We start from the raw sequence: 13,096 nt of genomic DNA, 5'->3' as shown, positions 1-13,096 counted from the left end.
AAATTGTCTTGACCCACTTCCCCTACTTGTGTTCCATCTCCATCTTGGTGGAGAGGACATAGAAACTGAGATTGTTTTTCCTATTTAATGATAATATTGGATAAATCCCTGTGTATTCCTCCTCCCAAAATAAAAAAATCCCCAAATAATTCCCACCAACTGAAAAAACCCCACCAAATTATAATTTATTCCCATGTTGGTCGATGGCCAACGGCGTTGGAGGTGGGATGCGCCGGAGGAGATCGGCCAATAATTGCTCCAAGCAGAGCTGAAATGCTACAAGAACCCTCAAAATTGCTTTTATTTTGATTTATTGTGGTCCTCACAGCACCCGTTTCATGGTAAATGGAGTCTGGAAGCAGTGGGGAAGGCTCTTCCTGTGGCTCAACGTGGTTTGAGTTGGAGAAATCCCACTGCTGAATGCCCCGAGGTGAGGAGCACCTGGATAAGGTTGGCAGAAGGTTCTTCTTCCATCACCCCAATGAAGAAACTCTGAAAAGCTCTTTTTTGGGGGTTGGTTTTGGGTTTTCCTGTGGTGTCGATCATCTTTTGAGTGGAAATCCATGTTTTTTTCCTTTAGAAAGGCTCGTTTCTACCCTCTGGCTTCTTCTCATAGATGGCTTCTCTTGGAATAGACCTCGTGGCCTCTTCCCACAGGTTAGAACTAAGAAGCATTTAATAAAAAGGATGATATAAGCTCCAAGAAAATTTCCGTATGAAAAACTACTGTTTCCACTGGGTCATTCAGTGACTCTTTAGGAAGATCTTCTCAAGTTTGACCAGAATTGATGACCAAGTCCACAGCTGCAGAGAGCTCTTTCCAACCTAAACGAGGTTTATAAAGTTTCTTCTGGGGATTTCTGGCAATATCGGAAGTCACTTTATAGCGGCGTTTGATTTTTATGGCAATCTTTGGGCAGTTGGCTTGAGTCCTGCTTCTGCTCAGCGTACTCATCAGCGCAGGGTTGGGGCTTCTCTGAGCAGTCAACACATTGCTCGTTGCAGTCATCAGCATAGTGTTGAGTCTTCTCTGGAGGGTCAACCTGTTACTTGTTGTAGTCATCAATGCAGGGTTCGGTCCTCTCTGAAGGGTCAACGTGTTACTTGTCATTGTAGTCATAAATGTAGAGTTGGGTCTTCCACGAAGGGTCAATGTGTTACTTGTTGTAGTTATCACACAGGGTTGGGTCTTCTCTGAAGGGTCAGCATGTTACTTGTTGCCATTGCAGTGGTCAGCTCAGGGTTGGGTCTTGTGTAAAGGGTCAACATGTTACTCATTGTAGTTGTCAAAGTAGGGCTGGATCTTTTCTGATGGGTCAACATGTTACTCGTTGTAGTTGTCAATGCAGGTTTGGGTCCTCTCTGAAGAGTCAACGTGTTACTTGCCATTGTAGTTGTCAATGTAGGGGTGGGTCTTCTCTGAAGGGTCAATGTGTTACTCATTGTAGTCGTCAACACAGGGTTGGGTCTTCTCTGGAGGGTCAATGCGTTTCTTGTTGCTGTTGTAGTCATTAATGCAGTGCTGGGTCTTCTCTGAAAGGTCAACATGTTACTCGTAGTCGTCAGCATGGGGTCTTCTCTAAAGGGTCAATATGTAACTCATAGTCATCAGCACAGGGTTGGGTCTTCTGTAAACAGTCAATGTGTCACTCGTAGTCGTCACCATAGGGTTGGGTCTTCTCTGAAGGGTCAACATGTTCCTTGTTGCCGTTGTTTAATAACTGCTCAAAGAAATCTGTGTCAGGAAATGCTTTGTGACCACAGTTATTTGGGGAAGCAGAATTTGCCTGTATCTCTCTTGGTATTTGACTAAAAATAGGGGAAATTCTCAACTTCCATGGAAATGGAAGCCCCAAAAGGCACTGATCCGGGAACAGGTTGAGTTGCTGTGTGTGAACTTATGACTTCCGTTCATTTGCATTGAATCTTAATAACTAACAGACCTGGATCCACACTAATTAACAGGTTAACCATGCAGGTTGGCACCACATCCAACACTCCGAGGCTTAAACCCAGCATCTGCGCTTCCTCTCAAACACCATCTTTCTTTTTGAGGGGCAAAATCCTGAAAATACCCGTTTTTCCCCGGGAAACGTCGGATTTTCCGGAGCTGCATCTTTCATGGAACATCTCCGTGATTTTTTTTGCCGGTAATAACACCTCGTACCGAGTTGTGTGAAGCACATGTAGCTCAAACCTGCCTCAGCCTTCCTGTGGGCTGTTAACCATTTTTTAACTCCGTCTAAGCTCGACCTAAATACTCCTGCTGTACCGAGTATCTCCGCATAGAAACTATTAAGGAACAAGGTTTTTAATGGCATTCTGGAGCACGTTTGCAACCGGCGTTGTGCCCCGCGTGGCCGCGTCTCTGCAGATATTCACACGCGATACAATATCGGTGAATTTTGGGGGGACGTGCTCCCTTTTCCGTAAGGGTTGAAGCGTCGCTGGGCAAAAAATACTCCCCAGGAGTGGCATTTCTTGAACCCAAAGCTTCAGAGATGGAACCTCAGAGTTTCAGTGTGTGTTTAGTGTTGCCACACGCTGTGGGGGGAATCCCCTTATTTGATCTCAAGCTCTCCCTTCCTGCCAAACACAGGAAAACACTTTTAAGATTCATTTTCTTCCCCTCGTTTCACTCTGCTGTGATGTTTCTTTGTCTCCCGTCGGTCCCCGGGTATCGAGAGTCAAGCTGGAACATTAATATTGATGCGGACCCTGGTTATTAGGAGCTGCATTTCCGAGCGTGCCGGCAGCATATAAATACTATTAGCGGGTAATTAGTGAGCATCAAGCTGAGTTTGGATTGAGCGGGGCTTGCTGTCCTACTTTCATGGTGCACTGAATTGTTGGGGTTTTGCCCCGAGGAAGAGGCAGAGAAATGGAAATCCCAGCTGGGGAGCACCTGGATACTCAGTGAGACAGAAAGAAGCAAAACAGAGAGGAAAAAATAGAGGGAAAAAAGACCTTCCAGGGTTTTTCCTTTTTAAACCCCTCTTGTATTTGAAATGTAAAATCACTTCCCACTTTCTTATTTATTTTTCACCATATTTTTGGGTGTTTCTATCCCTTCTTGCTGGGGTGTTTTGTAATTTCTTATCCCATGTCCTACTTTAATTTGCTCCTCAAGTCTTCTAAAAGTTTGGGGAAACTTCAGTGTTGTGAAAGACAAATGCGAATGGGTCGCTCTGGTTGGATGAACCTGAAAAATGCCCTTTTCTGGGTGGGGAAAACCTTTTTATTTTACCCTCTCCCTCATTCCCTTCTCCCCAGGAAGGGCTTTTCCATCCAAACAGAGACCAGGAGACATCCCAGGGTCGCAGCTCTATCACCAAATCCTTCACTTTATCCCTTTGATTGAAATGATTTCAGGGTGTGAATGATTTAGGGGTGTTTTGCACCTTTTATACCTTGGAACTCTCCCTAGAAGGGGGTTTGAGATGCTGCCGCCTGCAAAATAGGTGAAAAAAAACCCGATGGCTCAATTTTGCGTGAGCTAAAAGGGGATAAATCACTGCAGTTCACTTATTTTGGGGGGATAAATCACTGTGGCTCAGTGCATCTGGGGTTGAATCAGTGCAGCTTACTGCATCTTGGATAAATCACTGCAGCTCACTGCTTTGGGATGGGGGGGTAAATCATTGCGCCTCATTGCGTCTGGGAGTAAATCACTGCAGTTCAGTGCATCTGGGGTAAATCACTGCAGCTCAGTGCTTCAGCGGGTAAATCACTGCAGCTCACTTATTTTGGGGGGTAAATCACTGCAGCTCAGTGCATCTGGTGTGAAATCACTGCAGCTCACTGCTTCTGGGGGGTAAATCGCCGCCGCTCCCTCTCTTTGGGGGCGAATCACTGTGCCTCACTGCACCCAGGGCTGCACCCCCAACTTCTCGCCCTGCTCCAAGCCCTCCCCCCGTTCCCGTCTCCCCCCTTTATTGTATATTGTAATTACAACCTGCTCGCTGCCTTTCCCTCACCCTGGGGAGGTTTGGGGTCAAATCTTCCCCTTTTCAGCCCTTGAGGCTTTTACTAAGTTTGCTGGGTGGAGGCGCAGCCTCGTTAGCCCAGAACGCGCCCGCGTCCCCCTGCTTTGGGACTTTCCTTCTGCATCCCGGGGCCAGCGAGCGGCGACACGTGGGCCCTGACTGGGCAACTGCGTTGAGCTGCTGGAAAAGATTTAAAATTCCCGACTAATTGCATTTCCGCTAAACAAATGAATCTTCAGAAGGACCTTTCCTCGCAGCTGCTAAGCCCTTTAATTTATCGGAGTCATTTACAATTTGTGATGGGATCATTAAGAGCCCGATGTGGGGATCAACATCACTTAAACGTGGCGGTTGGTTTCTCTTTTATTATTATTTTTTTTATCTTTTGGCCTTTGGGGTTTGAATTTATTTCTGGATTTGCCCCCAGAGGCACCGAACAGTGTTTGGAAAACGTCAGCTCCGTCTCCACAGCCCCTTCGTCATGTCGGGGCGACTCGGGGCTGAAAGCCCAAACCGCAGCCCACCCAGGGGGACGTGCGCCCGGCTACCGCTTAACTGCCTCCAAGTACCTGTCTGTGATATGAAACATGCCGTAAAAACGATCGATTCCAGATGTCCCTGCAAATTCCCTTTGCTTTTGCCGGCCACCTGAAGGCGGCCAACGTGAAGAGGCTCTTCGGGCCTCACCACCTCATTCACTGCCTGAAGAAGCATGATGGTGGCTCGTTTGGGCTTGTGATTTGGGGCGGTGACCGTTGCTGGACGAGGTTGGTGCCCCCACGTCCTGCCCCGTGTGGTGTGGGGTGAGGAATGGAGGTCCCAGGGGGCGATCGACCTTCTGAAGGTTTCCATTCATGGGTTTTGGGGGGTTCTTCATGCTCGTGGCTGGAGGGGAGGTCTCCTTGGAAGGTCTTCATTTTTGTGTTGGGGGATCTCCGTCCTTGGGTTTGGGGGGATCTTCAATCCTCATGGCTGGAGGGGACCTTGAAGGTCTCCATGATCATGTTGGGGGATATCAATCCTTGGTGTTTGGGGAATCCCCATCAGGGTTGTGGGTACATCCTGAGGGTTGGAGGGATCCCCGCACTTGGGGTTATGTTGGAACGATAAAGGACTCAGCACTCCGATTCAATGTGAATCACGCAAAGCCATTTATTACAGAAACATGTCTCCTTATATACGCAACTATTCTCTAATCACGAATCCACACTCCAAGCATGGATTCGCTAAATGAGTATCATGGGCAGTCCACACGCTGGAGCCCCACCGATGATAGGTCCGACGACTCACGCCATGCTGAGGCCCTGTTAATGAAGAAACGCCCCTCTTTCTCACAGCAGATTCTGTTCTCAGCTTCTCGAAGTGGCCTTGAGATTCCTTTGGGCCTGACTAATTCAACAACATATCTCCTTCTAACGAAACCCCTTCACAGGGTTAGCAGTATTTTCATCCTGGAGCTTTGGGGAATCCCCATCCTTGGGTTTTGGGGAGATCTTCATCCTTGTGGCTGGAGAGGACGTCACTCTCCTTGGAAGGTCTCCATTCTTATGCTGAGGCATCTCCATCCTTGGAGTTTGGGGAATCTCCATCCTCAGGGTTGTGGGGTTTGGGGATCTACATCCTCATATCCCTATACTTGGTGTTAGGAGCATCGCCATCCTCAGACTTTGAGGAGTCTCCTTCCTTGGGTTTTGGAGATCTCCAGTTGTGGGATCCCTGTCCTTGTGGTTGACAGGATTCCCACACTTGGTATTAAGAGGATCTTCACCCTTCTGTTTTGTGGAGCTCCATCCATGAGGCTGAGCATCTTCAGCTCCAGAGCTGAAAGGTCTCCTTCTTTGGATTATGGACATCTCTTTCCTGGGGTTTTGGAGGGAATCTGAATCCTTGGGTTTGGTGTCATTGGTTACGAGGGATCTCCATCCTCAGAGATTCTTCATCGTTGTAGTTGGGGGATCTCCATCCTTGAAAATTCTCCGTCCTCATAGCTGGGGGATCTCCATCTATGAAGGTTCTCCATCCTCAGGATCTCCACCCATGGAGAACCCCTGTCCTGAACAAAGCCAGGACCCACAACCTTCTCCACACTCTTCTCCACAGGAACCACGAGGGCTCTACCCAAGCTCATGCTCTTGGATGCCGGCACTTTTGGGATGCTGGGAACTGCTCCATGAGCAGAGCGGGTTCCTCCTTTCTGACCACAGCTCTGCAACCATGACCTTAATTTATTTAAAAACCCCACAAAAAACACGTGGTGGAGATGTTTGGTTTCAAATTGGGTATTACCAGGAGACACGGGCAACAATTGCTTGGGTACCAGTTGGCTGGGAAGACCATAGAAGGGGTAGAAGGTGCTGAAGCAGATCCAAAATCTAAAATGACTGTTCATCGGTAAGACATCGCATGACACTAATTAATTTTTAAACCGCCTCGCCGGGGACCCCATTGTTAAAATATGGTGTTTTCTCCTCCGGCACCGGAACCGTTAACTCAAAACAAAGCCGGAGAAAGGCCGAGGAACCGCGGCGTCCCTCAGACCGCACAGAGCCGCGGTGTTTTATCCGATGGCCGGAGGGACGCTCTGTTAAACCCCTCCCGGGGGACTTCTGGGGGTGGGGAGTTCAAACCCAGCCTCCCCGCGGTGCAGAAATGTCTCCGGAGCCGGGCACACGCTGGGAGCAGAAGGAAAAGCTATTTTCAGCGCCGCTCTCACCTGTCTCACTTCACCCCAGCGCGGCTTCCCGGAATATTTTTAGCCACGTTTTATTACCCGTCTTGCAAGGCCCAGCCTGGGGGATTATTATGGTTGCGCTCGCTCACATGTCGGTTATTTAATTCGGTCTAAGAACAGACTTTCCTCAATGTTTTCATTATTGCCGACATCAAGATTAACACCCAAATACATTCCTTTGACATTTCCCATCACACAATATATGGAGTGTTGCTCCTAAAAGTGACCAGAGCTGGAAATGCTTAATCTTCCATTTACGTCTAATTGTTCTTTAATTATTTGGACACTTTTCTTTCCAATGCCTTGAGTCCACCTATTAATTCCAACCTTTTAAGTTTGATCTTCTTCAAAAGAAGAGGGATTTACCAAGTTCCACAGTTTTATTTCCACCTCCCTCTTTACCTTTGCATTGAAAAATTAAGAAATCTTGCAGTCCGGGGGGCAAATCTTCCCTGTTTTTCTCTGGGAATGATGGTACTGACAACCTGAACCTGGAATAATTTACAATTAAACCATCGCAGTATCTGTATTTTGCCGTTGGGAAGAGGTTTTGCCGCGTGCCGGTCGCAACGCCGGGGCCGGGGGGGCTGCGACCGAGGGGCCAATTTCTGTTCCCATATGGAAAAAGGACGTGGCATCTGGTTTCGCTCCCAGCAGCCGGCAGCTTGAAGCCGCCGTTTCGCGCGGTGCCGAGTAAAGAGAAAATAAAGTGTCGAATTGTTTGGTATTATCAAGGATTTCTGCTCCCCAGGACTCCTGCATAAAGAGATGGAAATTTGAGCTGCTGGAGCCAAGAAACACAGAGAACTATCTGAATTTATTACGTTTTATCTCGTTCCCCTGCAAACAGCGCTGGAAATGTCAAAAGATCATCTATTGTTTCGGTGTTTAGAAAGAGTTTTTGTTTTCTCGCCGCTATTTCTTTGATGCTCGGCTGCGGGGAAGGGAAAGAAATTGGAGCAGGAGGCGGCAGGTTGAACGTGCGGGTTTGGCCGCGGAGCTGCACGCATTTAAATGTCTCACATCCCAGGTTTTTAATTTAACAAATGTAATTAAGGCTGGGGTAGGTACTCGGATTATTCATTTACTCCAGCTGGAAAAGAAAAAATTAAATTGAATGCAAATTCCGTAATCAGACGTGAAGTTGAGGGTGTGGGACGTGCTGGGGAAGTGGCAGCGCATTAATCGGACCCTTTTCCCTCAGCAGCACCCAAATCGAAGAGCCGGGGATTATTTGAATAATTGAGGTGGCATTTGATAAGGTATCTGATTGCTGATCTCTTCTCACGACGGAGCCCTAATTGTAATTCTCCATCAAGAAGGATTAATCTGCCTAACGGTGCGCAGGGAATCGCGCGGTGTCGAGCTGCCTCCCTTCCATTTGGGGTTTTAGCGAGGGCTGCGGTGCCCGGGGAAGGTGCCCGAGTGATTTATCGCATCTCCCGGCACTTGGTACGTGGTTGTTGTCCTGGGGGGGCCCGGGTTCCGAGGCTCCTGTGTCCCAGCAGCGTTGGCCGTGACCTTCAAGGTTGGTCTGGATGGCGGAGGGTGGAGGAAGACGCGTCATTGTGTTTCGATGCCTTCTTGGTGTCTTTGGGGAACAATTAACCCCCTTTGCCCTGTAAAACGGAGACGAACTGGTGCGACTTCAGCAGAAGACGCCGGTGGGGACCACGACTCCACCAACAACACCCGTCACCCAATGGGACCAACCTTGACGCTCTGGGAAAGAAGTTGGGGCTCAACGGACGTTGACTCCCGACTCAACCTTGGCTGGGGTGACAAGAGGAGTTTCCACTCAATCTGGTGCCGAACGCTTATTCCTAATCGCAAAAACCTTTTCCAAAGCCGTTAATTCATTCTCAGGGGAGAAATAATGTTTTTCTCGAGTCCTTTTCACTGCCAGCGCCGTTTGTTACTCTTGAAACCGGGGATGACGGGGTGGGGAGATGAGGGTGGACTTTGCTTCTTGGGTGATATTAGAAAGGATTTAAAGTGGTGAAAATGCCAGTTTTTTAAGAAACAATTCCCGTGTTGAAGATCCAGAGTTGTAAACTAATAGTTGTTGTCTTTTGTTCTCATCTATGTAGCAGCAAATGAAAAGAGAAAAGGAAAAAAGATGAGAGGGAGCAAAGGGATAAAGATGGAAATATTTTGAAACAAATTGTAAACATAATTTTTAAAGTGTATTAGGGAGAAAATATTTATGAGCCCTACTGCAATCCTTGGGGCCGGATTATATTTCCCCATCTGAAATTAAGCTGAATTAAATGGCAACTAAAGTGATTTCTTCTTTCTTTTTCTTGTCCTACCATCCCGGCTCCTCCCGATGTGATTTTAGCCCAGATCTGACCGATTCATTTGCAAACAGAACGGCAAGATTTCCCCTCCAAAAAAACCCCAAACCAACAAGAAACCCAACTTAAATCACTTGAGATAAGTTGGGTGTTATCTTAAGGCTGCAAATTGCTTGTTTGCTCCTCCAGCTGGAGCTGTTAATTCCAAACAATTAACGCGCCGTTTAAAAATCAGAGACGACGCACGTGGAGGCGGGAAAAGAGCCTGTTTGGGCTGGAGAACCCAAAATCCAATGGAGGATTCCAGCTTGTCTTTATTTTGGGATTCTGACACAATATCGGGCAGTTTAGCCCCAAAAAAACCCTGTTGAGCGTTGAGTGATGCTCAAAGCAAGAGGCAACCAGGTCTCTGGACCCAACTCGAAATAAAGCGCTGACGTTCATCAAATATTTTTGGGCCAAGGAGCACAGAGTTGAGCTCCTTGTATTTGTGCGAGGACATCAAGGGTTTTATTAGATTTTTATGGCGTGATGCCTAAATTATGCAACCGTGGAAGATGTCGCATTTTTTGCAGCCCATTGACGTCGTATGGGATTGTCCGTCTGTCCTTCCTTCCTTCCATCCGTGCAGCCGTGCGTCCTTGCAACCATTCATCTTTCATATTTTGTAATCTACCTCTGATCATAATCACACACAAATTTGACAATAAATTGATTTTCATGCGCAAAAAACCCCCACAAATCCAACTTGTTCCCCTCGAGCCCTTAGAGGAACCAGCGTGGTCCAACACGCAGCCACTTTTTGCATCCCCCACCTCCCCAAAATGACGGAAAAAGGTGATTTTCCGCCCCAAAATTGGCACTGGGGCTTTGGTTTGGGGGATCCTTCTGGCACGAGCCCCCGAATCCTGACCCGCGAAACCGAGCGCCTCCTCTTTAAGAGCGTTTTCTGCAAACCCTCTCCTGTTCTTCCCCCATCCGAGGCAGCACAAATCTGAATAACTAATCAGAGTCCTCATTAACCCCCTGCCGAGATGCTCAAACATTCACTTTGCTGTTTGTGCAGCAGAAAAAAAAGGGAAGAAAAGGGAAAAAAAAAAACCACCACAACCCATCCTCCATTAAAATTGATGTGTTATTAATCCCACCGCTCCAGACCTGGCGGGTACCGAATTTCCCCCATCCTGCCCGAGGCCGAACCGCGTGGTGCTGCTTCCGCCGGCGCTCGGGCATTCCATTATTTATGGGCGGATAAATATGGAAATTTCGGGGTGTGTGGACACGTCTTTAATCTTTTCCCCCTCTCAGAGTGAAGTTTAAACTGGGGGTGCAGAAGGATGAAAATCCCATTTTGCTCTTTGCGCCTTCGAGCGTCCCCAAAATCCAGCTCCGACCCTTTCAGAGGCTGGAGATGCTACAAAAAATGGGGAAAAAAACCCAAAATGCGAGGTTTTCATCCCAGTCGTCCTCATTGCTGATGACAGCAGGTGTTGCCAAAGTCACCATCACCCCTTGGCGCTCCTGAGGGAGTTAAACTGAAATTTGAGCTCTGATTTGTGCTATTTTCGCCCATTTTTCTTTGGTTTTCTCCAGGGGTGTGTAGTTTGGTACCAGCACAACTTGCTCCGGGGCGTAATGTGGGGTGTACAAATAATCCAGCAAACCCCAGCGGCGCTGGTAGGGATTTCACCGTTCGTTTGATCCACTTAAGGCAGAGGAGCTGGTGTTAAACTTATTAAAAAATGATAGTCACAATTAACTGGCATCGATACGAGGGTGGAAGCATCATGATCTGCTCACCTTGGAAACGCCAGGAGAAGCCGCCTTGCTGTAAAATCCAAGACTATTTTTGCAAAAATCCTGGATTTTCTTTGGCTAAATGTCAGCTTTATTAGCATTCCCTTACACTTAATTAAATCTTTATTAACGGGGATGCCCTTGGCTTTTTCCAACATCCCAGGACGCTGGTTCCCGTCTCAGCCGTTGGGTGTTTCGCAGGTCAAGTAGATGAGGATTTAGGGCGTTTTGGGGGATTCGTTAGGGCATTCTGGGGGGTTCATTATGGTATTTTGGGGGGACTGATGGCTTCTCGTTAACCGCGTCTCCTTGACGACCCTCCATGGGACGCCCCGTATCTCGTGTCGCCCGCGGTCGAGCATCTCGGAGGAGGCGTCTCCTCCGCTCCCGTTCGCATCGGGAAGACTTCAAAGGCCTCCGCTCCACTTCAAAGGACGCCTTTTGAAGTCTCTAAAAAGTGTGTTCTGGCTCAAAAAAACCCTCTGCAAGAGCATTTGGGGAGATGTCCCCGGTGGGGTCGGCTCTTGGTGCTTTTTGTGATAGGGACGAAGTGGCATCTTTGACGCAGAAGCTGCACAAACGTCTATTTCTGTCCTAAAGGTTGCGGCCCCGATCACCTCCAAGGATGGAGATGGCTCTCCCGGAGCTCCTTACCTGCTCCTTTTCCTCCTCTCCCCATGTTTTGCTCACACGATGAGCCAATATTACCAAAGTCTCCCACGAGACAGAATGAAGTCTCAACAGGACAGAAGGTTTGCTGTGAAACACGAGTTTTTCATCACGTTGTCCGGCCAAATCCAATGCAAATCAAGTCCTAGGTTCTCGATGTGGATCTGGCATCAGTTCCTCCGTGACACGAGCCCGTAGGGTTTTTTGTTCCTGATCATAAATACGTTTAATGATATTTCAGCTGCTGTTGCGGTGGAAGAGTTTTGGACTCAAGACCCTTCTAAGCATTTCTGTATCCAAACCAGCGTGGTCAGCAGGACAAGGGCAGTGATCCTGCCCCTGTGCTCTGCACTGGGGAGGCCACACCTGGAGTGTTGTGTTCAGTTCTGGGCCCCTCAGCTCAGGAAAGAGATTGAAGTGCTGGAGCGGGTCCAGAGAAGAGCAACAAGACTGGGGAAGGGACTTGAGCACAAGCCCTATGGGGAGAGGCTGAGGGAGCTGGGCTTGTTCAGTCTGGAGCAGAGGAGGCTTAGAGGTGAGCTCAGCACTCTCTAGAACGACCTGAAGGGCAGTTCTAGCCAGGGGGGATTGGGCTCTTCTCCCAGGCACTCAGCAACAGGACAAGGGGGCAGGGGCTGCAACTCTGCCAGGGGAAATTGAGGCTGGAGATTCGAAAGCAATTCTGTGCAGAGAGAGTGGTCAGCATTGGAATGGCTGCCCAGGGAGGTGCTGGACTCACCGGCCCTGGAGGGTTTTAAACTGGGATTGGACCTGGCACTTAGTGCCATGATCTGGTAATGGACTGGAGTTGGACCAAGGGTTGGACTGGATGAGCTCTGAGGGCTTTTCCAACCCAGTCCATGCTGTGATTTTGTGATTTGGCAGAACCCAGATTTGGGCTCTAAAACTCTCAGCAGGACCCACATTTGCTTGAGAACTCACGTGGAATCTTGACTTCTTGCCCTTTTCACCAAATTTTCCAGGTTTGCGGGTTTCTGCACTGTTTTGCCCCCAAATCACCCAGTCACTTCCCTATATCGCATTGGGCAGTGGCCTCGGTGACGTCCAGGTTTCCAAAAAGGCCACTTTTGGACCTGTATTCCTGGCTGGGCCGATGGATCCAGGCTGTGAGGGCACGAGAACGTCAGTGTTGGTGTCGCACGGGCTTTGGGATGGAATTAAAACCATGGAAAATTATTCTTGTGCGTGTCCCGTGCGGCCTCAGTGCGTATTTTAGATGTATATTCCAATATGAGCAGCCAAATAGATCAAGGTGTGTATACATACATATATGTATACACAGAGAGAGAGAGAGGTGACATATATCAGCAATCTGAGGAGCTCTGTGCCAGGTGATACATGTCAAGGTCAGTATATTGGATATATGTGGACGATGCGAGGAGCTCTCTAGAGGTGATGGGTATCAAGGGATGTATATCAGATCTATATTGGAGATCTAAGGAGCTCCGTGGAGATTCTTTGTATCAAGGGACATACATAGACATATATTTGAGATCTGAGCAACTCTCTTCCAGGTAATATATGTCCAGACATATATTGGAGATCTCGGGTGATATTTATCACCTAGAGGGGATGTATATCACCTAGAGGGGATG

The 13,096-nt window shown here is 48.2% G+C and overlaps 1 protein-coding gene across 6 annotated transcripts in view; it reads left to right on the top strand.

The window, feature by feature from the left end:
- The window catches only part of PKNOX2 (PBX/knotted 1 homeobox 2), an 87,454-nt gene that overhangs the window by 32,630 nt on the left and 41,728 nt on the right, over nucleotides 1-13,096 (top strand). Inside the window, exons 1-2 of one of the 6 annotated variants that reach the window (XM_071798746.1) lie at nucleotides 348-430; nucleotides 581-657. The exons of 4 other annotated variants lie outside the window; for them this stretch is intronic. The gene's annotated coding sequence lies outside the window, so the exon portion shown is untranslated. Of the gene's footprint in view, nucleotides 1-342; nucleotides 431-580; nucleotides 658-13,096 lie in introns of those variants that run through there. One more of the 6 variants, XM_071798747.1, reaches the window with a different exon arrangement.

Source organism: Patagioenas fasciata, chromosome 24, assembly GCF_037038585.1.
Source record: "Patagioenas fasciata isolate bPatFas1 chromosome 24, bPatFas1.hap1, whole genome shotgun sequence".
Taxonomy (NCBI): Eukaryota; Metazoa; Chordata; class Aves; order Columbiformes; family Columbidae; genus Patagioenas; species Patagioenas fasciata.
This window is presented reverse-complemented; position numbering and strand designations above follow the sequence as displayed.